The sequence below is a fragment of the Lycorma delicatula genome, chromosome 1 (assembly GCF_047948215.1).
Source record: "Lycorma delicatula isolate Av1 chromosome 1, ASM4794821v1, whole genome shotgun sequence".
In the NCBI taxonomy this organism is placed as follows: Eukaryota; Metazoa; Arthropoda; class Insecta; order Hemiptera; family Fulgoridae; genus Lycorma; species Lycorma delicatula.
This window is the reverse complement of record NC_134455.1, coordinates 59484772-59512003: the sequence shown is the minus strand read 5'-3', so window position 1 is coordinate 59512003 and position 27232 is coordinate 59484772. Positions and strand designations below refer to the sequence as shown.

The following is a 27232-nucleotide window of genomic DNA, read 5'->3' as shown; positions in this document are numbered from 1 at the left end:
TTTTTAATTTATATTTCTATTATTCATGACTGTCATTAAAATATTCCGTATATCTCCCACAAAAATATATTTCCTTTTTATATTAATAAAACTGCCTGTTTAAAAAAAAACATGTTGAGAAAAGCTGAAGTAAAATAAAAACTTTTACCAGAGATATAAAAAATATTGTCTATTAGGATTTATTTTTTGTATTAAGCTTCAAAGAAAAAACCTCAGAAATATTTCCGACACAGCAATTTCTATAAGTAAATCAAATTGCTTCTTCTGCATTACAATTCTGTTCATTTCATGGTTTTCTTTTTTCCTTGACAGCTAAAGTAACAGACATTTACGTGAATACTTAAAATTCCCCATACGGCGAACAGTAAATGACGTTTAATCTTCCATCTTTCATGAATTCTAAATTATCTTTTAAAGTTGTTTTATTATGAATTTTGTTTTAAAGAATTATGTTTTTCAGATGAAGTCTTATATCTCATTTATCGTTATTATTTTAATTATTGCTTTAACTATCAAAACATTGCTGGAAAAATTAAAAATTCTTTATTTAATTTATTTTACATTAGAAATTTCAACCAATAAAACTGTCATTTTCTTCAATAAATAATTATTATTAACTAGCCTTCACACCAGGGATGCTTGAAGAAGTTTTAACCTCGCTTGATTTAGGAAGCCTTATTTGTGCATATGCGGGTTTCATCGGATCTTGATGTTTTAAGGAACCAAAAAAATCGTATGGAAATATTTCGGATGTTAATGTTCGAATGTACGTGTGAGTGTTCGGTGTTGGCCTCTAAATCACCTTGTATCTCCAGAACTAATGAACCGATTTTGATCAAACTTGGTCAGATTACTTCTATATGTGGGGCATTGATGCCACTACATTTTCAACTTAAACGTTCAAGGGAGTAGGCTGTAGAGCAAGGTCACACTCAGTATCTCGAGATTTCGCCTTAAGGTCATATTTTTCTTAAGTACATTTGTTAAAATTAAAAAATCTAATGTAGATAACACATGACTTCCTTGTACGTCTATTAAATTACATTTACACATTTAAAAAAAATGAAAAGTACATAAAATTTTATTTCATTAAAAACTTCTGATATTAATAAAGAAATATATTTAAATTTTTAAAAAAAGTTAAAAAATGGTGATGAAGTCTGATTCGAACCGATGTGCCTTCCCCTAAGATCCAAATAATTCATTAATTAAAGTTATATTTAGCTATAACTGTGGAACCGGTGAATGTAAGTACCACTTATGGTATATCATTGAAAAGCTCTCAATGAAGGCTTATTACTTCAGTTAAGAAAAAATCCAAATTCTTTTGGATTTTGGGCTTTTTTGGACACTTTTGGTTCAGTCGATTGCAATCAAAAGGAAAGGTGCACAACTAGATCTTACAACAGTCCTAAATCCAAAATTTCAACATCCTACGGCAAATATTTTTAGAGTTATACGAGATACATACGTACATACAGACTTCACGCCGAAATTAGTCAAAATGAATTCAGGGATAGTCAAAATGGATATTCCGTTGAAATCTGGAAACTGAAATTTTTCGCGATTACAATATATTTCTTTAGTTCGTATATGGAAGTAAAAATGTGTAATTTAACACAAAAAATTATAATTTAATAATTAAAACAATATTTTCAACAAAAAATGTTGCACCCCCACTACAGAAATGCTATTGTAGTCGTTTGCTATATTGTGACGTCACAGGTGAGCGGTAGAATTAAATAAATGAATAACACTTAAAGTATAAAAAAGTAAATTGTTCTGATTGGGTCTTGAACTCGATCGCCCGGTTGACTTGGTACCTGGTGCGTTAAGCCTTGCGGATAGACCAATCTGCCAACCGTATAAGTGAAATTTGTTCTATGTAAGTTGTGAAATTACATTAGTTTAATTCGTGCCGACCTTCGCTAGTTCCGCCGTACCCGCGCGAATGAAATACGGCATGCGCACGCGCTTTAGTTAGAATCATTGAATTAAATAAACGAAAAAATATTATATTTGAATAAAATGATAATTAAGTTGTGTGTGTATATCCATCAGAAACACCGTTAGCCGTCACGCGGCTAAGGCCGTGGTCCGGGAAAGTCCTACAACTGTGTTGTCAGCTTTTTTTTTATTTCTATTGCCTAGACCAAACAGATTTTAGTTAAAGTTTTTCTTTAATGGAAGTACTTTGATTTCTGAGCAGATCGGTACAAAGGTGTATAAAATATCTTTTTTGGTAGGCTTATTTAGATTTTACCTGTATGTTATGTCTTCATTGTTTTGTTAAATTGTAAAAAAGGATTCCCTCTTTTTTCTATTTCTACTGCCTTTGAAAATTCATATATTTTTCATGCGTACATAAAATAATTTTTTTTTCTTACGGGTTAACTCGACCAGCTTAAATTAATTGTAAAGTTAAAACTACAAATAACTTACTTGTACCTTTTTATGATATATATATATATATATATATATATATATATATATATATATATTTCCTAGGTTTGCCATCTATACATATAAGACTACGCGCGTGCTTGCGTGTGAGCGTATATATATATATATATATTTATAAAATAATAACAAAACTATTCTTTGGTTAGACAAAAAAAAAAAAAATAATAATAAGTTAGAAAATTATCAAAATTAATACAAAACTTTCTAATGCAATTCATTAGGTCAACAACCAAACAAACAAAATAACAAAAAAACAACAGCAGAAAACCTCGACGTTTCGTCCAAGATGTAGTACTTTATCAAGACAAACCAGAAAAATACAACAAAAAAAAATATACAAAACCAAATATATTTTTGTGGTTTATCTTGATGAAGTCCTACATCTTGGACAAAACATGGAGGTTTTCTGCTTTTATTTTTTGTTTGTTTGATCGTTGACCTAATGAATTGCATTAGAACGTTTTCTATTAATTTGGATAATTTTCTAACTTATTTAGTTTATATATATATATATATATATATATATATATATATATATGTATAGGAATAAATGCAATTACAGTTTTCATGTTAATTAATTATACTCATTGCAAATAAAATATCTCTTGCATAGAAAATTCTATTCAGTTACAGCCTATTAAACAGAATCAGTCTTATTGTAGTTACCAGTTTAACTGAATATCGAACGAGTTAAATGTCATCTATATGCTTGACAGAAACCATCGCTATTTTACTTTCGTATAAATGTATTTTCAACGGTCCTTGGTACATCAGATACATCAGTAACGTAAATAATGCTCGTCCATTATTTCCTTAGTCTATCGTACAGTATTTGTGTAGATGAATATCATCTCTTCATTTCTTCTTAATGTTAATTTAATTCAGCCATTTAAGTAGCATTTTATCTACTGTGTTGTAACGAAATTTGATGGTATCTGAAGTTTATTTACATTCTAATGGAAGCTACTCTACATAAAATTTTATTTGCGTTCAACGAAAAAGTACATATTTTATACAAAATTATTATTTAGATCAACATTTTAAGAGTTCTGACACACAATCTGTACCTTATACATAATATACAGTCTTAATGTTACATAGAAATTTTATATTGCGTTATTTTCTAAAAATACACTTTAATTTAATCTCTGCGTTTCATTCAGAATTAAATGCAAGTATAGGTATTCTCTCCGCATAACCTGAAAACAGCACTACCGTTTTTACTAAAAGTTATATTATACTGTCAATTAATTCGGGTGAAATCTAGACTGCTTATTTCCTAAAATTATATACTGCAATATCTTAATCCTCCCGTAATAAAAAATTAGCTTTTTCTGTAATTTTTCAGATCCATTTAAAAAAAAAATGTTATAATAAATGTTTTTATTACAATTAAATAATTTTGTAAACAATATATTTTTAAATTTATTTTCTAAGACGAAATTCACTAACGAACAAAAAACTATGAATGCATTGCTAAAATTTTCCATAAATGTCCAAAGATTTTTTTTAATCTATTTTTTTCTTTTTACATAGAAATGTTTTAACCTCTACCCACAACTTTATCTTACCAAAAAATGACAATACATCATAAGTATGTGGATTAATTACGAAAATACAAAATGGAGGAAGTTGAAAATTTAAATTAACTCCGTTATTTTTTAATTTTGGAACATTTTGACAAGTTTTTCATCTTTTTAAACTTATACTTAGAGAACGTAGTACTTCTTTTTCTTTATCGAACGATATCCATTTTTACAATTCATGAAAAAAATGTCACCTACATTTACTTTATAAAACCACTACCACATCATGATTACCAAATTAACTCTGCCAGGAAAAGTAATTTTTTTGGTTTGACAAACTTCTCAATCTCATGTTCTAATCTAATAGAATCTGAATTAGAACTGGAATTATACTTTATGACCTGTGATTCATACGAAATGAAACTTTACTTAAGGTCTTGAATGTTACTTATGAAATAATAATCGGCCTTTTTTAACAATCCCATAGGAATCTCGATAAGAACAAAACAAATTCGTTTGTCGACAAGCTTTTCTTTGAAATTCCATTGTGACCACTGTGGAGCACCAAGATTAGCGACATTAAATCACCGATTCATAAATTTCTTCTAATGCTACAACTTTTAAATTGGGAGATTTCCAGTTTTTGAAGCTCATCGCTAGGTGGTCCTTTTCCGTCTGACGCCTACATTAATTTCAATCAACCCAATTATCAATTATGCAATATTTTTGTGCAGGAATAAACGAAAGAATATCGTTAAAAATTGATTTCCAAATAAATGATTATTACTTTTTGTTAGTATAATTTGTAATGTAATCAATCATTGCATAGAATAGGTTCTTTAGTAACAAAGTAATCAATATTTTATTTTTCAACTATTATGTTAACATCATCAGACGTTGAGATTAAAATTATCATTAAATGGTATTTATTCTGAATTTATTCCAAACTTTAAATGTAAACATCGCTATTGACATTTAAAAATAATAATAAAAATTTCCGCAATACAACTGCAACTGTTTAATCATGCTTCACTTTATACGACATTTTTTTTATCTCTACTCAGACGTTGGTTGCCTTGGAAATGCTTAATTTTATTTATGTTTTTAAGAAAATTAGACGGGAAGTTAGTAGCGAAATTCATTCCTTGCCTAAAAATAGTTAGATACAAAAAATTAATTAAATTAATTTTTGTTAAAGTTAACGTTTTCAGAAAAAATTAAATATTACAAAAATAGGAAATGTATTTATTTGTTATTTACAATATATTTTATAACATTAATGATTAATTTTTATTTTTAAACAAGTTTCCTTTTTCCATTTATTAAAGTGTGTAAAAATTTTAACTTTTCATAAACTTAAATTCGTGTAATCGGACACAAATTTTCATTTCTTAACTAATTCAGAGGGTTTTTGACGTTGTAATTGTACCATTTTTCGTTCTAAAATTTCTTGGTTCAGGAAGTCTTTCAATGATTAGAAATGTAGCTACTATTTTTGCTACATATTTTATGCACATTATTTAAACTATTATTATTATTTTTTTTTTTTCAGTTTAAATCATACTATAAAATGTATATGTTAACGAACGTTTTTTGTATTTAATTTCTTTATTTTTGTGGATTCGCATCGAACATTTTTATGTACTTATATTTCTTTAACAAAAGTACTGATTGCAGTTATATACCTAACAAATATTGCTTGATATGGTAACTAACAAATAAATCAGAATTTATACCAATATAGCGAAAAAGAAAATAGATGAAAATTCAGTTTATTGTCAAAATTGTATGATGATAATACGGTTTCATTACGCGTTCTCTCATTCAAAGATGATTATGAACTTATATTACAGAATCATTTGAAATTATTAGCGACTTTTGCAAGACTTTCTCAAATTTTTTTTCAAGAGAAAAATCTAAATAAAGATCTTATTTGTTGAAAATACGGCTGATTTCAACCTGGTTTATGTTGTAAGTTGTAACAGGGTACAAATTTCGGGAAATGTGAAAACGTTACACCGATTTTAAAATCTTTATGTGTATACTCGTTTTATGGATATAAATGACAACTTTCATTTTTAAATATCTAATTATTTTACTCAATTATTAATTTTTGGTTACTTAATACTTTTCATTACCGTTTTAGCCTAATTAAAATAAATTTTTTAAATGTCAAAATAATCTTTAAATCTTTGTTTGAAAAAGGATATCTTCTGATGAAAAAAGAGAAGTAAATTTTGCTTTATATTTAAATCATTCATTGAAATTTCAGGAGTAAATTGAGTTTTGTTTCCTTTATTTTAAGAAAGTTAATCCAATATATTCTCGAAATTTTCTTATAATTGTAGATTTTATCAATGTTTTAACAAAGGGGATTTTTCCTATAGTTTGCAGAAAATTTCCTTTAGAACTTTTGTCTCGAAGTAATTAAACTTTTATAATTAAAGATTTTACAAAGATACATTAATTATACCACAGTTCCTTTTTATTTTAACAGGATTGCGTTTTAAATAAAACTTACCTAATGAAAAAAAAAAATGGATATGCAGGAATAAATTTTGAATAATGAACTGACTGTTTTACGTAATAAAATCTAATAATTTTACGTTACTGATTTTTTTATATTAGTAGCGTGTTTGCAACACATCTAACAACGGAGCATCAGTGTTCCGTCAATTTTATCTCCAGAAAAAGGTAACTGCTGGGATTATTATAAGCGCAAGTTTTTTGATTTGTACCAATTATTTTTTCAGTGTTTGTTTGCGTAATATTATTAATATTTAGATAAGTTGGATGTTTGTGGTACTTCAAATATTTTTAAAATGAACAAAAACTTTCTTGTCGTTATCCTCCATTTTTTTGTATTTTTTTTTTCCATTAAATTGCAAACGAAAACTTTTGCTGAGTAGTTATTACACGCAAAATTAACAAAAATCATATTGAAATGTAATTTGATTTAATTTCCACATGAACCATGAAACATTTACTATCCGCATACCATGAACAAACCTCATTCTTCACAGTCTGCGTAATTATCTTTATTATATAAAATTTGAAATTATATATTTTTTTGCTATCGACATCTTAATATTAATATTTAAGTTTATTACTTTACAAGATAAAAACGAACTCCAATAAATCTTCCCGTGTTAAATTTAACATTTCTTCTTCCCATGTTACATTATCCGTCCATCCATCTGAACAATCAATACTCCTCAATCATACTGCATTTCCTTATTTAGGCTTAATAATTAACAAAAACCTAATACGGTGCCACTGTAAAAAACCAAAAAAATCTCTGATACTAGGTTCAACACTCCTTTTATCAATGCAAAGTATTCTACAATATTCCTTTTTTTTGAATGGAAATTACAGAAATTAATCGTTCGTATAAATTTTCTAAGATAAAGTTGGGCTCTGGAACTAGAACTAATTAAATTCGCCGAGAAACGTTTCCTTAAAATTCAAAACCTCCAATCCAAATTTTCCGCTTGATTACTACTGGTCTACAACAAAAAACAAACATCATGCTGTTTATTAATAGTCCATTTATTTTTACAACTTCATAAAACAGATCTACACAAAATTCTATCCAAAACTGAGATATCATATTAATCTTTTCATCTGAAAAACGTTTTCGATTAATAGCAAGCCCTATGACGGTAGGGCGAGATCTTGTAACTGAATCTCTACTGTTTAATGATATTTATTATTTTAATATTTTAATTTTTTTTTCTATCAATTATCATCCCTATCTACATTTAAAATGTTACTTTCTTTGTTAATTCTTAAGACTAGCTGGGTAAATTTTTTAATAAACATTATTGTTTGTAAAATAATAATTGTTGTAATTTTAAATTTGTTATCCTTTATTCTAATTGTGTTACATTTGCTGGATTGCGTGATGTATAAACATGTAATACTCATAAATATTAAAGTTGAAAATAATTATTTTCAACAGTTCTGAAGATGTCTAAAGAAATATCTAATTCTGAAGATTCATTCCCTTGTCTTCAGTCTCCGCATATAATATGGAATATGCATGTTATGCTCTTTATGGTGTTACCTTAAGCAAACACCCATACACAATCTATACTAAAGCATTTTGGAAAAAAGTGTAAAAAGCCTTTACCTTTACAGCGAATTTCATTAAATGCAGTATATTTCCAGTTAAACTGCCATGTTTTAATTTATTAATGTAATACATTAAGTTGTATCTGCTACCAATCGGAGTTAAACCCGAATGATGTGGAGAAATGTTTTATCGTGTTTTTTTCAAACATTTTACAATAATAAAATGAACTGATCTATCTCGTATATTTTAAGAAAAATGGTGCTCCAATTTTTCTTGGTGTCTAACCAAGTTCTACTGAATTAATGTTAATTTATTAGATCAGGTACGTAAAGATAAAAATTCTCATACGGACACCACATGACTTTCAAGTACTCCTATTAAATTACATATATTTTATATTACTTTTTTTACTATTGAATTATTATTTACTGTAGAAATTTTATTACCATCAGAGGTTAATAATTATTAATAAATCAATATATTTAAATTAAAAAAAAAAGATAAAAAAGAAATGAAATCGGAATCGAACCGACATGCCTTCCCCTTGAAACATCCAAATATTTCATTAATTAAAATCTCATTTGGCTATAACTCTGGAACCAATGAAAATAAGTAATACTTATGACACATTGTTGGAAAGCTCTCATGAGGGCCTCTTACCGCAGTTAAAAACCAGTATTTTTTTTTTTGGACACTTTTGGTCCAGTTGGTTGCAATCAAAATGAGAGGTGCACAACTAGATGTTACAATAGTCCTAAATCCAGAATTTCAACATTCTACAGCTAATGGCTTTTGAGTTATGCAAGATACATACGTACGTACGTACAGACGTCACACCAAAACTATTCAAAATGAATTCAGAGATGGTCAAAATTGATATTTCCGTTGAAATCTGAATAAAAATATATCGCTTTCATTATTAAAGCACTGCAACGGTTCCAGCTTTTAAATCTTGAAAAATTAATAAACAGATCTGATAACATATTTGATTTAATACGAAACCGTCTGTACGTATGTATCTTGCATAACTCAAAAGCCATTAGCTGTAGAATGTTGAAATTCTGGATTTAGGACTATTGTAACATCTAGTTGTGCACCTAGAAATTGTACAATTTGTAACTCCTCTTAACACGTAAACAAATTAATTTTGGCAGTTTTGAATTAAATCGGAATTTATTAGTTTTTTAACATTTCATAAGAAAATTACATTGCATTGCATTGCATTGAAATGCAAGGAATAACCATTATATTTCACTTGTAAGTAATTCAAAGAATTATAAAGAAATTCTGGTTAACATTTTTAGTTTTATTAAATATTCAATACATTAAATTGTTATAACATTAATCGGGGATGAAAATTAAAAAAATAAATGGATCGATGTTTGTGAATTAACGAGAGGGAGCGGGTTACTTATTTTTTCTTTAATTTTGTTATAACATTTTTTATTACCCCGAAGGACCTACAAAAGGGGTCATCCGTGATATAATGCCATCACACTGGGAATTCCACTCAATATGAATTCAAATGGTTCCTTGTTTTTCTCGGGTTTTTACCCCCCCGATTTTGTACTTCCCCATCGACCTTAGATGATCTAAGTATGTTCGATAATCTCTGCGCCCATTAAGTTATAAGTACGTGATAATTTTAAAATGTTAAATTCGGCTGCTTCAAGTGTGGTGTTCAATATGTTCTCTATGAATTCGGACAAATGGTAGATGCCTTCGTAATTTTACTTTTGGCGATCTCCGTGTCACTATGCGGAGTCTGGGATTTGAACTAAGTTGAGTTTACTAAGGGAACTAGAACTAAATTTCGTTGTTGCGATCAACATATTTGGTGGTATGTTGTATTTATTTGCTTTGAATTACGAAACATTCACGAAATTGGCTCATAATAAGTAGAACTAGGCGCGGGGTTCGCGCTTCCGCGAGCTCGGTTAGCTAGTTCAGAGGGATACGATGTAGGAAATTCAAGATGTCCGGACGAAGCCTACAGCGAAGGCAATAAGCTGAGTTATTAAATCACCGATGCAAATGTCTACCGAGCATTTACATCGGTGGCATCCCGAGGCTAGGCTTATTACTATGAGTGGTAAAAAGTCAGAAGGCCATAGACGACTCCTGTTAAAGCTCAACAGGGCAAGAACGGGAGGGGGGTGTGGCGGCCGGAACGTCACTAGGCGGTTCCCCTACGGGGTTGGGATGTCACTATGCGGAGAATTTTACAGAAAGAACCGTTTAGTCTGTCTGCAAGTCCCACCGATTATCCGGGTTTTTTTTTGAAATTCCTCCGAAATTAAATTTCTACGATGGTCGTTTTCTACTACGAAACTGTTGCCACTAATTTCTCTTTTCTTTGATGTAATGCCTGCTTGCACGTTTTTTATAGGTAGTTATTTCAGTCGTCATCGGTGTAAACGGTTTATCTGTTTATTTCCGATTGTCGCTCACATAATTTAATTGATGACTTCTTTTTACTCCTACTATAAGTGAAACAAACTGCCGTTAGAAATTTAATGCGTTCATGATTACTTCTATATTATTCATGTTTACTTTTATATGCCAAGGTTGCTTACTATAGCGAACGAACATTTTGCAAAATTTGTTCTCCTTTCCTCCCCGTTTTTGTACTTTCGCATAGCAAGAAGAATTCGTGTTTCTGTAGAACGAAATTGCAACTTACAAGTTTATAATAAAAATAAATAAATCATAGCAATTAACAATGTATAATTAGAATGATTTTAAAAATTGCCTAATACACTAAATAAAAAAAGGATAAATCAATCTCTACCTAGTATAATTAATAAATTTGTTGAATGAACACCCGTTAATGCATAAGTAACACAATATTTCATTTTTTTTAACGCATATTCTAACAATGTAATTGAAAACATTTACATTTAATTGTGATCTATAGTATAAATTGTAAAAGAGCTTAAGGGTGGTACATTACCTATTGGAGCATTATACCTCGGAGGCGTGGATATTACGTGACGCGGTTTAGTGTAGTTCAGCAAATAGGGGACAGAGTTACAACTAAATCTAATGTCAGCACTGCAGTAATATCAAATGGTAATTATGACGTTTATGTGTATTTTGTATGTAAGTGCGTGTGCGGTTCTGATTTAATTGTTACGCAGCAGCGATATTGTTGCAGTCCGATGCACTTGTCGCACAAGCATTGTATAAAATATTAATGCGTGCGTACAAAATGTGCGTGTTCAGAAAAATTACTGTTTAAATAACAGTACCCTACAATCCTTCCAGATTAATTAAAAATATAATATGGATTATTGACACCGTGCTGTATTAAAGAATTTACATCATTTATGAATTCTAAAGATTTTAAAAATATTTTTAATTTTCTCTTCCATCTGAAATAGTTTATGACAGAATGATTTAACCTATTTCTTTTTTATTCTGATTTTAATCTTCTTTATTAAAATCATTATTATTCGAGCCCAATGCGACCGACAGCTAACAAAAAGTGTTTTATTACAACTTATTATTTACAAGCAATTAATAAAAGTATATTTAAACGAATAATAATGCTTGTTACGTTATTATAATTTTTATCCAATAAAATATGTTCGTCTTTCATCGAAATCCTTACGATGCTTTTTTCGGTTTTATCCGATCAAGATGCGATAATCAACTCAGAACTGAACTTAGAAATTTCAAATTTAGTTTACACCCAAGGAAAACAGCGATTTAGAAATTTTCGTGTTTAAAAAAAATATTTTTCAATTTTTACTTTGATAATCATGTAAACCACTTTGCAATTAATCTACTCGATAACAGCAGAGACGTCCGACGGTTGAAACGAGCCCATGTACTCGACTTAGGGTCTGCGTAACAGCTTGGAATCTCACACCGTCAAGTTTAGTGGTGTCGTATCTAATTTCTTGTTACTTCTCTTTCTTTTTCTTTTTATTTTGTTATTAATGTTTGTTTTGTGTACTATATGGTGCTGAAATTAATGGTTTGTGATTTATAACTGAGCTTGAAATTTTATATTTGACTTTAAGTTTGCTTGCAACTATTTATTGTATATTATTTATTTTGGGGATTCCTTAAGGACCTTCTTATCACGTGCTTTTGTCAGGAAACTTACTTATGGCTCCGCAGGAGAGCCGAATATAATTATAATTGTTATTGAGTAAAAAAATTATTTTGAGACGTTTCTTTCATTGTGGGTACCTTTTAAGTCCTTTTCTTAGAAACTGAAGGTAATTTATTTATTAAAGAATCTAATAACGCACTTATGAAAAAATCACAGAACGTGAACCGATTGGAATTCTATAGCACTGGATTTCTTTTCCGTTGTATCCTTACTGTGTAGTTCTGATATAATATGGTTGATACGTTTGACCGTGTCGGCTTTTAAATAATCTGTGAACTGGATTGGCAAGCATCAAGTAGATAACTTGCCCATTCCTCACCGCCAACAACTGGAAAACGGAATCCAGTTCCCGCAACGGATTCGGTGCAAATTTGTGATTGCGTATTTCTTTTATTATACTTTTGATGCTGTCCAGTTGTTTCTTCGTTATTATCGGTTAGTTCTTCTTTTTCAGTAATGTTGCGTATATTCTCGGAGTAATGTAGAACAGTGTGCCGTACTTATTCGTTATTGTCGGAGAGTTTTAATGTTTTTATATCTGTGCAATTTTATTTTTAAACCAACTCTTAAACCAGCTCTTAATATAACGCATATTTTTCCATAAGCGCGTAGTAAGCTTCCCTAAATTTACGATTGCTTAGTTAATACTTTGCTAATAGCTTTAAATCCTCTGCTGTAGGTTGTAAAATTTGCTTCTTACGTTACTTATTAGCCCATTTAACCATTTATATATATATATATATATATATATATATATATATATATATATATATATATATATATATATTAATGTAGTTCAAGGGAATTGGAAAATGATTTTTTTATACGCTAATAGGCTATTACATAAATTAAAGAAAAATCTGATGTGGGAACCACATAACTTCCTTTTACGCCTATTATATTACGTATATTCATTTTTTTAAACGAAAAGTACATAAAATTTTATTTAATTAAAATTTCTGATTTTTTTTTTTTTTTTGCTTATTGTTATTACTGAATTATTTATCGTAAAGAATTTTTTACGATCAGAGGTTAATAATTAATAAATTAATATATTTAAATTTAAAAAAAAAAAAGTTAACAAAGATAATGAAGGCGGATTTGAACCTATGTGCCTTTCCCTTTTAAGATCCAAATATTTCATTAATTACAATTTTATTTGGATATAACTCTGCAACCAATGAAATTAAGTACCACTTATGATATCTCGTTGAAAAGCTCTTAATGAGGGATTAGTACTGCAGTTAATAAAAAGTCCAAAATCCAATTTTTTTTGATTTTGGGCTTTTTTGGACACTTTTGTTCAGCCGATTACAATCAAAAGAGGAGGTGCACAACTAGACGTTACAACAGTCCTAAATCCAAAATTTCAACGCCTAATCGTTTTTGAGTTATGCGAGGTACATACGTACGTACAGACGTTACACCGAAACTAGTCAAAATAGATTCAGGAATGGACAAAATGGATATTTCAATTGAAATCTGAAAACCGAACTTTTTTACGATCACAATACTTCGTACAAGGAAATAAAAAAAGAAATATTAACGACGAATTGCGAAACTGTACTAAGTAGAGATTTGTCAAATTTTAGTGCAATATTCCCTTCGGTATTTGAAACACGAGTAGATATACATTATTTACAACTATTGCCGGTGCAGGTTCGGTGTCCCTCTTTTCTCCAAATACAACTGGGGAATTGCATTCACGTGACCAGGGTTGGCAAATTGTCTACTACGTTCTATTGTAACTTCTAAACACTATATTTATACATACATCGGTGTGTACACGCTTGGGTTTGTGTGTGTGATGAACTGATGAAAATGCAGTCAATTCTCTTGAGTTTTCATCCCACATCAACCGGAAATACACGTAAGTGGACTCGCATGTAACACGTTCATGCATGTAATAGATTTACATACGGGGGTTAATTTGAACACCATACCTTAAAAATTAATTATATTTACGCCTATTTTAAAAATAAAAGTAGTAGTAGTAGTAGTGATAGCCTAATTTGTTATGTATTATTTGTAAAAATATTATAATTTATAATCACCTCAAATAGGCTGTTTTTGTTTTCCTTAAATCTTGATAGATTCTTCATTTGTTTTAGGAGGTAATATGAATTAATAAAATTTAAAATGAAATTTGATACTGATTAATTAAATATTACTACCAATTATCCTTCAGGTTTATGAATAAAAAAATATACAGTTTCTTATAACTTTCAAGTTATTAATTTATATTAATACTTACACAAAAGATTACTGTATTATTTTGTGTATTTATTCAGCAACAACAGATTGACCGCCCAATAACATTACTTATGAATAAAATTAATTTATTGGCCTGTGAAAAATGCGATGGTTAACCGGAACTCGAACATGGAACATTGGGATGAAAGGGAGAGACACTACCACTCAGCCAGAAATATCTGGCTGAATGATCTGGTGGAGTTATTACTACTTAAATAAAATAGAAGTAAAATGAAAAAACAGTCAAAACACAAAATTAAACATATGAATAAAAAGTTATTAAAACAAGGAAGAAGTAAATTAAAACTTGGTGTTTTTCTTTTGGAGGGGGAATATTGATTATGCTACGAATTATTACAAACAGGGAATTAACACGATGTTTCAGAAAATTATTAATAACAGAGTAAATTAAAATTGCAAAGTAGGTTCGTAAACGCATTTTCAGAGATTAAAAGTAAAAAGCCCAGTGATGTACGTAAAACCAGAGAGCCTGTTTTATGACAGCAGTAATGGTGTCATAAAGTTCAGGACTGAAGAAACATAGTAACTGTTACTACAGCCGTAAAATTGTTATTACATTCCTACTTTTGCTAGTTAACTTAATGTATACGCCTAACTTTTAATAATGAACGCATTTCGTAACTTCTATCGTTTTCACTGTATGAATTGTGAATTTGCTATAAAAAAAATTTGAGTAACTAAAATTTTTATCCATTGAATTTTTTAAACTGTGGGATGTACCATCCGTTAAAGAAGCGAGCTCACGCGTAAGTAACACGTGCATGCATGTAATAGATTTGCTGTAGCAGTCGCTTAAAATACCGTACGTTAAACGTTTTACGTAAGTAAATGTTACCACTTATATATTACTTATATAACGTTCATATTACATGCTATTTATTATATAAGTTATGTACTTTGTATGAAATGCTATTTACATAGCATCTTGATTATTTTATTTAATTCTATTCTAAGACCTAATTTCTTTTTATACTTTAGAGTTTGTAACTTTCATAGAAATTGGGAGTTAAAAATCAGTGATTAAAGCTTTATTTTGATACGTGCAATTTCTGAAATTATTTCTTAAAACAAGACATTATCAACCAATGGGTACAAACAAACAAACAAAAAAAAGAAGAAGTTAAACAATTTTCCCCCAATTTACGAAATATAAGTTTATTATTAAAAGATTCTTTTTATAATCAGAATTATTATTTAATATCCTGTCAAACACAAAAATTTGAATAACAGGTATATTAACATTTCAACTCAAAAATACAGTACGATGAAAAATTTTAAATAAATTTTTGTTTTGTCTTAAATATTATAAAATATAGTAAGACTTATAATATCCGAACTTCTGTTATTTAAAATTTCTGTGAAACGGTAGCGTAGAGGTATCGGGACGGGCGTCCAGCTAAAGAATATTATTATGTAGACTCAATTAAAAATCTTTTGGTAAGTATTATACAGAAATAATGAATTATCTAACTTTACCTCATTATTAGTTGGAATACTGTTTGTTTATGCACCATATGACCGATTTTATTGAAATTAAAAATTTCTTCTAAATTGCATGGAAGTTATTTTACTTAAGTGAAATAGAATTTGCATGCAGTAGACACTATTTTCTACGAGTTGAAAAAAACATAAATTGTTTGAAACTGATCAAAAATAAATACACACGGGAAATAATTTTTAGAATTAATCAAAAATAAATAAAAATTTGTATGTAATATAACTGATAACAAAAATGAAATATTAACAGTATTGTAATTATTGATAAACGATTATTGATAATGTAAACGACTACTTTTTATTTTAATAATAATATATTTTAAAAAGTAATACCGCCTTGGTGGCAAAGGTGGTAGCGTTTCTTGGTTGGTATGTAGCAGGGTTCAATTCCCCGTTAAGTCAGGAAAATTTATAACCAACTGATCCTAATGCAGCGCTAATGATCATAAATATAGTTATAGTTAAAAATGTAAAAAAAGTTATTAAAAATGAATCTTTTAAATTATTTATAAAATTAAATACTTAATAGTTAGATATGTTGTGTGTGTGTGTGTGTGTGTGTGTGTGGGTGTTTTTGCGCGCTGTTTATCTCATTTTCCTCGTAAATATACGTGTAGAAGCATATCCGTAATAATAAGTTTTATTCGTTATAATAAAACTAAAAGTGTATGTATTTTATTATTAATAGTAGATATTAAATCTTGTAAATTAAATGTATAAGTTATTAAGCAAAATTCAAACTGCTAGGTGTGCATTTCATATGACCTAATATTCGCTTAAGATATGTTAATATCAGATTGTATCATTTAATTATGTTTAATAAATAAATAATTAATAACAATTATAACATTATATTATAATAATCTCGGACATGCTGCGCGAGTATTATAACGAGGAACATGAGATGTAAGAAAAAATGTAGGGGGAAAAAAGTCAAACCGTTTCCTTGAATCACATTTGAAACCAGCTAATCTTTAAAAGTCAGCATGCCAATAATAATTAAAGATTTAAAATATTAGTAATTTTCAATGACTTTTTAATAATAATAATAATCTCCGTAAAACTAAAAATAAAAATATTATAATGCAGAGTATAAAAATTTACTATTAAATAGAATTCATCAATAAAATGTTAAGTAAATATTCATTACTGTGTTTAAAAACTTTATATCTCCAAATAAGTTTATCGTTGGTTTTGCATATTTTATTTTTATTTTTACTTTGACAATTATTGCATGACTCCCACAAGATGACGGGTTGCATGGCTACAATCTGTTATCTGTTTTGTGCTCAGAACGATCACTTCTAAACCTATTCGTAAAGTACTGCTGCAGTATGATGTTAAAACTTAATCGATATGAGCGTTACATGTTAGTGAACTCTTTAATGATGTACGTTCATCTGTTTTTGATGAATTCGTAGAAAAGATTAAACTACTGATGTAGTTGTAAAATCCAGTAGTTTGAAATGCAGTTAAATAAGAGCTGGATATTTTGGAGACTGTAAAATACCAGATTCTTTGATTTTCTTCCTTTTTTAAAGATTTTTGAACATCCTGGAATAGCAGAACTTTTTGTAGTTTTTGAGTTTCAAATGAAATGTCTTGTAATACATTACGTAAAAGATGCATCTGAAAATAAAATTAATTGGTATAATTAGCAGGAATTTGATCTGAATATCTATTGACTACGATCATGATCATAGATCGGATGGAAAGTGGTGAGACTACCAAAATCGTTTAAAATGAAGTATTTGTAAATCGAAATTCTTGAAGCGAATAATCTTACTACTGACAAGCATTGTGGAAAGAGTGCTTAGTTCTAGCCCATTTCATACTATTCATTTACAAATTACTTATAAGTAACAGTGTTCTCTTGTAAACTAGAAACGGGAACCCAAAGCCAAATAGACTAAAGGTATTATTTTAACTTGCATAAAAACTTATTTTTAAGCAATCTCCATCTGCTTTAAAAATAAATGCTCAGATTTAATATTTTACCATTCAAATAAAATAAAAAATTGTTAAAATATTTAATTTGTATCTATAAAATTAATATTCTATATCAATTTGCGTAAGCTTTTGTAGGAAAGGTTTTATGTAGAGAAGAATATAAACGAAAAATGTTTTCAACGGGAGAAATTTTGCTCAACTGAAGGATAGAGGGATGGTATTCACGTATAGCAATCGGGGATAATGGGGAGGATAGGGCAGACGAACGGTCAGAAATTTGATTTACCCGGTCCAGACGTTCACCTACATGAGAGTATCTGAAGAGGAGTTTCTTCCCAGCTATACATACTTTACCGACCCCTGGGATTATTCTTACAAGTTTCAAATACCGGGGTTACCGCTCTCGTATTCATAGAATAACTATATAACCAATTTTATCCCCAGAATATAACAGTTATATTCCAACAAATATTTTGTATTATTCTTTGAGGATTATATATATATATATATATATAAAATACATTTAACAATTTTTTTTTAATAAAGAGCAAAATAATGCTCAAACCTGCCATTAAATAATCCTGATTTTGTTTAAAAATAATGCTTTAAAAATAGTTGTATGTCCTCGCTAGACATTACAGATAAGTCTCCAAGATTTTAAATTATATTTTATTAAAAGTAAGGCATATTGTTTTATTTTTAGATCTATTTAGATCTAATTTTAAGGATATCTCTATCTATATTTTAAGGAAATCGGGAAAAAATTCAGTCATTGTTCAAAATTCTTTTTACCTTTCTCCATTTTCTTTTAAGGTCGAATTTCAAAGATCTAGAAATTGGTTTATTAACATGAAGATAATACTTACCAAAAACAAGTTGATATCTTCATGTGTTACTTAGAAAAAAAAAGTAAATTTCATTGTTACACCTTTGTAACTCCGAATTTCAAAAAAATTCTTTCTTAGTGTGTCTTATACTGTAAGAAGAAGGTGTATAAAATTTTTCATCAATTTTTCTTCAATAATTTTTACTTGACATTGATTATGAATCACTCACGGTATGTTGTCTTTAATTTCAACAAAACCTCTACTGAAATTATCTAAATTGAAAAATATATTGGGAGCGGCTCGCCATAAGAAAGGAGCATGAGAATTTAGCGTCTCGCCATCTAGTGGCTCGAATGAGGAGAATGGTTATTTATTATTTATACGTTTTAATAAATAATTTTTCATCTTAATATAACCTATGACACTACGGATTACCTAATGAAGCTACTATTAAAATTTGGTAGCGATAAGTTGAGTGGTTTTTGCTAACATACAAAGTTTCCTCTTTATATATAAAATAGATAACATGTCGTCAGTCATTCATAATCAGCGCCCAACAGTAACTACTGAAGCTAAATTGATGAAAATCTGTGTGCTCAGTCTTCTTACGGTGTAAGTGCACACTAAGAAAAGAGTTTTTGAAATTCCGAGTTTAAGGGTTAAAATGATTTTTTATTTTTTTAAACCTATCATTTTTTCTCTCGATAATAAATGAAGATAACGTGATTTTTGGTGTATCTAATCTTCATGTGAATATCCTAAAACCAATATGTAGATTTTTCGAAATTTGACCTTGAAAGAGGTGAAGAAAGTTAATAAAATTTTGAAAACTGATTACAAATTCTCCCCATTTTAATTTCGATTTTTTAAGGGTTGCAACGATGTACAACGCCGCGGCTAAACCAACACAGATACTGCTACTGTATGTGCGACGCAACTAGTTGCACCTGCCTCGGTTACGTGACTAAAAAACATAAAACAAAAAAAATTGAACACGACGGGAAACGCAAGTAACCGAATAGAGCAGGCGAATCCGCGACGAGGATGCTAATATATTTATATAGCTTTTAAACAGAGTTTTGCTAAACAATTATTGAAATAAACTGTATAAACCAAACTAAAAAAAAACACTTAGATAAATTTTACTGAAATTTAAATAAAAAATGTAAATGTATAAAAAATAAAAACAAAGAAATAATATACAGTATTATTTACAGATAAACATTCCTTGTGAAACAATGTAAAACAAACATTTTTCGCTGGAATTTAAAATAAGAATAAAATATATATCTAAATAAAATAAAAAAATGTTGTCGTTCTAGGTATCTCAGAAAAGGCGTAAATTAAAAGTATGTAATCTATTTAAAACAATAGTCCGTACTGCCCACTACATCTTATTCCACCCTCACACGCCTCCTGCATAGGTTGGATCGATAAAATTTTTAAAAGTAAAAACTTAGAAATTCTGAAGCCACTGTAACTTCCTTGTTTTACTTTCTTCTGATTCTTTCTATTTTTCTTATCTCGTTTACATTCGCGGGTCTAAATATTAACCTCAGACTTTTCCGGTACACCCAGGTGATTTGATGTCTTGTGCTAACTCCCAAAGCTATACGGATGCTGGCTGTTTTGTATTTTTAATTTTGTTGGTCTTGACATATTATTTGACTGAAACTCCTTTTTTAGTCCATATTAATATAATTTTGTCCCCAGCTATAATTCTAGCTTTTCACTTCTTTCGTTTGGTTATCTTTCTTAATATTGAAACGTTGGATGTTTTCCAAATGCATTTTTACAAATAAGAGTTGAATAATCCTTGTCTGTTTAACCTAAAATAAAATGTACATTTAGTTTATTCTGCATTTATTCGTAGATATATTTTTTCAAAAGGCTATCTATATATATTACGAATCAGAACACTATATTCAGAACATAATATATTCTTTATTATATTCAGAATATTTATACGAGTCAGGATATATTTATTTTTTTTCTGACTCGTTCATACTGACCTTACTGTTTGGTAATGCCAGACCGTTACATTCTATTTAATAATTAAATATTCCTCTGGGCGTTATTTCACCTTTTCTTAAAGACTAAACAGCATACCGACAGACCACATTTCTCTGCCTCAGATTAGTATGTATTCTGAACTTCCTTGAAATACTTTCCTGATTTTCATTATAATTCGTGTTTTCTAAAAGCAGCGTTTACCAAATTAATCAATTTCGTTACCTTCTTACATTTCCAGTATTTAAAAAAAATTGTTTCTACACTTACGAGAATAATAAGTTTATTATCTTATTTATTAATAATACTTCCACGTTTGCTTGAATTAAAAAAAGTAGATGAGTAGTGAACTTGACTTAAAATGAATAAGCACAGTCTTTTAGAAAAGTATGGATGGTAGAATAATAAATAAATCACCTTCTGTAGTTCTTATTCACGAAGTTTAGATCTGAGTGATGGTTAAAGATACGATTAAGTATGAAAAATGATGGATGTAGGGGTAAGAGAAGGTTTGAAGAAGAACTGAATATATATGCGTGTGTGTGTGTGTGTGTGTGTGTGTGTGTGTGTGTGTGTTTTTAAAAGAGGGAGATTGTAAGCCTTGCATTATTGACTAAGACTTGTGTAACTCTGTACGTGATGTTCCAACTTCCGTCAAATTGCCAGAAAATAGCTTCCACGCTCGGTCCAGCTTTTTGCCTTCTCCGTTTTGCTACACGAGTGGTCTGCATAATATATCTTGTTAGGAAATGTCTTCTTGTTGAGAAGTGTAATATGCTACATAATGTAGGCATTCTGTTTCTTATGTATTCGTAGCATAGAAGAATCAAGCTAGAATGTATTCGATTATTGTAATGGGGAATAATCAATATAAAAAGCAAAGTTCAACCGTAACAATATTATTGGAGTCTGAGTAGAATATTTTGCGAATTCTTTATGAAAAAAAATATTCATTTCTTATTTATTAGTTTACGAATTTTTCTCTCATAAGTAGCAGAAAGGCTATTCAAAGTTTTGTTGAAATTAATTTATGTGAGGATTACAGAGAAACATTACTTTATTATTTGTACAAAGTAGTAGTGTAATACTAATATTCCTAATTAATTTCTGTTATATGAATTGTAATTCTGTCGTTAATGTTTAAAAATTTGTAAGTATATATTAAGATTAAATATTTTATGTATGGTAAAGAAAAATCAGTAATACGTAAGGTGTATTTTAATATGAATGTTTATTTTTTTTTTTTTATTCAGATTGCATTAATAACTGATGATTATTTAAAGCGGTTTATACTCTCGAACAAAGAAGAATATTATTTCATTTTGTTGCTCGGTCACTGAGCTATTGAAATAGATTTGAAGAAAATAGTTTCTGTGTTGCAAATTCAATATAAATCATCTCTGTTATATAATCTTGTCGGTGAATACATCAGTTTTTAATTTATTTTAGACTTCAGACAATAAGTGAGCTGGTCCTTTAAACATATATAAGTACATGTTGTTAAAAGTTATTTTCGGTGTGCAAGTAACGTACCTAGATTCGATACTGTTATTGACTTAATAAGCCTACATTCATATTCTCAATAAAGTTGAAGTATAGATATTACTTGTATTGTTTTATTTGTGAAGGTTGAAAATCCACTTATTTGTTTGTAGAAAAAAAAAAGGATTATTATTTTGCGCAATACGTATTACTGTAGGCTATGTAAAATGAAATACCTGTACCTCATAATAATAATAATATATATATATATATATATATATTGACTAATATAAACAAACTTTGTTCTTAAAGGTATGACAATTTGTTTAAACAATTTCTTTTTGATATAAAACATTTCCATAAGTTTTATTCAACAGTATATATACATTCTTGTATGTATATATTTTATACATTGCGTGTAAATGTAAGTATGCTTGCATTCTAGCGCGTGTGCGTGTGTTGGTGGAAAACGGGTTGCGGGCTAGCACACATATAAAAAAAAAAATATATATATAGAGAGAGAGAGAGAGAGACAGAGAGATTGGATGAGAGAGTGAAGGAAGAGCTTATGTATATTTGTGTTATATATTCTTGAGTTAGAAAGTTAAAAAAAAATTGACTGCGTTGTTAGAATGTGGTTAGCTTATTGGGATCTAAATTGGGTCCAAGCAAGAATCTAATGTTGTTTTATCTTTCTCTCCTTTCGTAATCATAAATAGTTATTGCGATTAGGGTGAAACCTTAGCATAAACTAAATTACTTATACAAAAAATGAGCAGAAAGTTTTGCGTGGAGTGTAATATCGGATTAGCAACCAAAAGATTTGCAATGAAATTTTAAGCTTTACCTAATCGCTTTCAACCACTTTTGGTGTTTTGTTGTATAATAGTAGAAATTCATCAATACATCATTTAGTATGATCTAAGAAAAAAGAAGGAATTTACAAATTACATATAAAAAGTATTCATCAGGCAATCAAACATTAGTCCACTGCATACACAAGCCCCATAGCCACCGCGAGGGAGAGATGGTTTTTATTCAATTATTACCCGTAATAAAATCTCCTTAACTAGGGCGCAAATGAATTTTGTTTTATCAGTTGTCATAAAAAATTATCCATAACGCAAGTATTGTTATAATGTTATGAAGAAAGGGAGATGACATATTCTATATTATCAATCTCTTTCTTCGCTCTTCATTTGTATGGATCACTGTATAATATGTTTATACGCTTGCTACCTTCTCCCTCGCCAATCTCTAGCCCTACAGTTTCCACCCCAACTGTTTACATCATTGTTAGCGTATCAAGAGTAAGGTAACTCAGTGACTGATATCCGACGTCTTTTGACCGATGAATGAGAAATTGGGGAAAAATTACTAACCGTCAATACAAAAATTAAGTATTTCCTGTTTATTTTATTTCTTCTCAAAATAAAAAAAATAAATATTAAGCAATTTTATCTTATTTTTGCATTTTGAGGGAGAGTTTCTATTATTTTCCGAATAATTTTTTTATTTTTTTTGTCTTCAGTCATTTGACTGGTTTGATGCAGCTCTCCAAGATTCCCTATCTAGTGCTAGTCGTTTCATTTCAGTATACCCTCTACATCCTACATCCCTAACAATTTGTTTTACATATTCCAAACGTGGCCTGCCTACACAATTTTTCCCTTCTACCTGTCCTTCCAAAATTAAAGCGACTATTCCAGGATGCCTTAGTATGTGGCCTATAAGTCTGTCTCTTCTTTTAACTATATTTTTCCAAATGCTTCTTTCTTCATCTATTTGCCGCAATACCTCCTCATTTGTCACTTTATCCACCCATCTGATTTTTAACATTCTCCTATAGCACCACATTTCAAAAGCTTCTAACCTTTTCTTCTCAGATACTCCGATTGTCCAAGTTTCACTTCCATATAAAGCGACACTCCAAACATACACTTTCAAAAATCTTTTCCTGACATTTAAATTAATTTTTGATGTAAACAACTTATATTTCTTACTGAAGGCTCGTTTAGCTTGTGCTATTCGGCATTTTATATCGCTCCTGCTTCGTCCATCTTTAGTAATTCTACTTCCCAAATAACCTACCTCCATAATCTTTTCTCCTCCTATTTTCACATTCAGTGGTCCATCTTTGTTATTTCTACTACATTTCATTACTTTTGTTTTGTTCTTGTTTATTTTCATGCGATAGTTCTTGTGTAGGACTTCATCTATGCCGTTCATTGTTTCTTCTAAATCCTTTTTACTCTCGGCTAGAATTACTATATCATCAGCAAATCGTAGCATCTTTATCTTTTCACCTTGTACTGTTACTCCGAATCTAAATTGTTCTTTAACATCATTAACTGCTAGTTCCATGTAAAGATTAAAAAGTAACGGAGATAGAGAACATCCTTGTCGGACTCCCTTTCTTATTATGGCTTCTTTCTTATGTTCTTCAATTGCTACTGTTGCTGTTTGGTTCCTGTACATGTTAGCAATTGTTCTTCTATCTCTGTATTTGAACCCTAATTTTTTTAAAATGCTGAACATTTTATTCCAGTCTACGTTATCGAATGCCTTTTCTAGGTCTATAAACGCCAAGTATGTTGGTTTGTTTTTCTTTAATCTTCCTTCTACTATTAATCTGAGGCCTAAAATTGCTTCCCTTGTCCCTATACTTTTCCTGAAACCAAATTGGTCTTCTCCTAACACTTCCTCCACTCTCCTCTCAATTCTTCTGTATAGAATTCTAGTTAAGATTTTTGATGCATGACTAGTTAAACTAATTGTTCTGTATTCTTCACATTTATCTGCCCCTGATTTCTTCGGTATCATTACTATAACACTTTTTTTGAAGTCTGACGGAAATTCCCCTTTTTCATAAATATTACACACCAGTTTGTATAATCTATCAATCGCCTCCTCCCCTGCACTGCGTAGTAATTCTACAGGTATTCCGTCTATTCCAGGAGCCTTTCTGCCATTTAAATCTTTTAATGCTCTCTTAAATTCAGATCTCAGTATTGTTTCTCCCATTTCATCCTCCTCAACTTCCTCTTCTTCCTCTATAAAACCATTTTCTAATTCATTTCCTCCGTATAACTCTTCAATATATTCCACCCATCTATCGACTTTACCTTTCGTATTATATATTGTACCCCAAAATTTTCCTTAACTTTCCTGTATGCTCCGTCTATTTTACCAATGTTCATTTCTCTTTCCACTTCTGAACACTTTTCTTTAATCCACTCTTCTTTCGCCAGTTTGCACTTCCTGTTTATAGCATTTCTTAATTGCCGATAGTTCCTTTTACTTTCTTCATCACTAGCATTCTTATATTTTCTACGTTCATCCATCAGCTGCAATATATCGTCTCAAACCCAAGGTTTTCTACCAGTTCTCTTTATTCCGCCTAAGTTCGCTTCTGCTGATTTAAGAATTTCCTTTTTAACATTCTCCCATTCTTCTTCTACATTTTCTATCTTATCTTTTTTACTCAGACCTCTAGCGATGTCCTCCTCAAAAATCTTCTTTACCTCCTCTTCCTCAAGCTTCTCTAAATTCCACCGATTCATCTGACACCTTTTCTTCAGGTTTTTAAACCCCAATCTACATTTCATTATCACCAAATTATGGTCGCTATCAATGTCTGCTCCAGGGTAAGTTTTGCAGTCCACGAGTTGATTTCTAAATCTTTGCTTAACCATGATATAATCTATCTGATACCTTGCAGTATCGCCTGGCTTTTTCCAAGTGTATATTCTTCTATTATGATTTTTAAATTGGGTGTTGGCAATTACTAAATTATACTTCGTGCAAAACTCTATAAGTCGGTCCCCTCTTTCATTCCTTTTGCCCAGCCCGTATTCACCCACTATATTTCCTTCCTTGCCTTTTCCAATGCTTGCATTCCAATCTCCAACTATTATTAAATTTTCATCTCCTTTTACGTGTTTAATTGCTTCATCAATCTCTTCGTATACACATTCTACCTCATCATCATCATGGGCGCTTGTAGACATATAGACGTTAACAATCGTTGTCGGTTTAGGTTTTGAATTTATCCTTATTACAATGACTCTATCGCTATGCGTCTTGAAATACTCCACTCTCCTCCCTATTTTCTTGTTCATCACGAAACCTACTCCTGCCTGCCCATTATTTGACGCTGAGTTAATTACTCTAAAGTCACCCGACCAAAAGTCGCCTTCCTCTTCCCACCGAACCTCACTAATTCCTACTATATCCACGTTTACCCTATCCATTTCCCTTTTTAAATTCTCTAGCCTACCAACCTTTTTTAAGCTTCTAACATTCCACGCTCCGACTCGTGGAATGTTATTTTTTACTTTTCTGGTGACCCCTTCCTTAGTAGTCCCCACCCGGAGATCCGAACGGGGGACTATTTTACCTCCGGAATATTTTACCAAGGAAGGCGCCTCCATTATTGCTTTTGAAAATGCAGAGCCACATTTTCTTGGAAAAAAAAAACAGCTGTAGTTTTCCATTGCTTTCAGCTGCGCAGTACTCAGAGGACTGAGTGATGTTGATACGGCCGTTAAAGTCGTCCTGACTCACGCCCCTAACAACTACTGAAAGAGCTGCTGCCCTCTTTCAGGAATCATTCCTTAGTCTGGCTCTCAACAGATACCTCTCCGATATGGTTGTACCTTCGGTCCAGCTACTCTGTATCCCTGAGCACTCAAGCCCCCTCACCAACGGCAAGGTCTCATGATTCATAGAGGAGGTTCCGAATAATAGAAACAAAAATTTATAACAATAAATTATATTTGTCCAAATAGAATTTAATTTGAAGTAGACTAAATAATTTCCAATAAGTAGAACTTTCGAAAATCAAAATGGGAATATATTGTTACGTTAAATCTGTTTAAATACCTTTTTATATCGTTAGTGTTGTTTAGAATCCTCATAATAACGTTCAGTGAATAAGTTATGATGTAGGTTGTAATTTTTTAATATTCAACGTTTCATTTTATTTTTTAATGGTACTACGCTT

At 30.0% G+C, this 27232-nt stretch overlaps 1 protein-coding gene across 1 annotated transcript in view; it reads left to right on the top strand.

Annotated features, from left to right (window-relative positions):
- Positions 1–27232, top strand: part of hwt (SH2 domain-containing adapter heavyweight) — a 426431-nt gene that overhangs the window by 155514 nt on the left and 243685 nt on the right. The window lies entirely within an intron of this gene.